The sequence below is a fragment of the Penaeus monodon genome, chromosome 21, assembly GCF_015228065.2.
Source record: "Penaeus monodon isolate SGIC_2016 chromosome 21, NSTDA_Pmon_1, whole genome shotgun sequence".
NCBI lineage: Eukaryota > Metazoa > Arthropoda > Malacostraca > Decapoda > Penaeidae > Penaeus > Penaeus monodon.
In genome coordinates this window covers 27,172,079-27,172,304 of record NC_051406.1, presented here as the reverse complement: position 1 = coordinate 27,172,304, position 226 = coordinate 27,172,079, and positions in this window count along the sequence as shown.

Genomic DNA, 226 nt, shown 5'->3' with positions numbered 1-226 from the left:
TAATACTTATAAAAAAATGCAGTATAACGAAATGATAAAGGCGATATTATTTTATCAAAAACAAAAATAATATCATAATTTGAAGTAAAAAGGGGGATGATGAAATAATCATAACAAAAAAAGTAATGGCAATATAATATGAAATAGTGATCAAAAAGAGAAAAAATAATGAATAGATAAGATGATATAAAAACGATAATGAAACACACAACAAAAAAACAAAAAC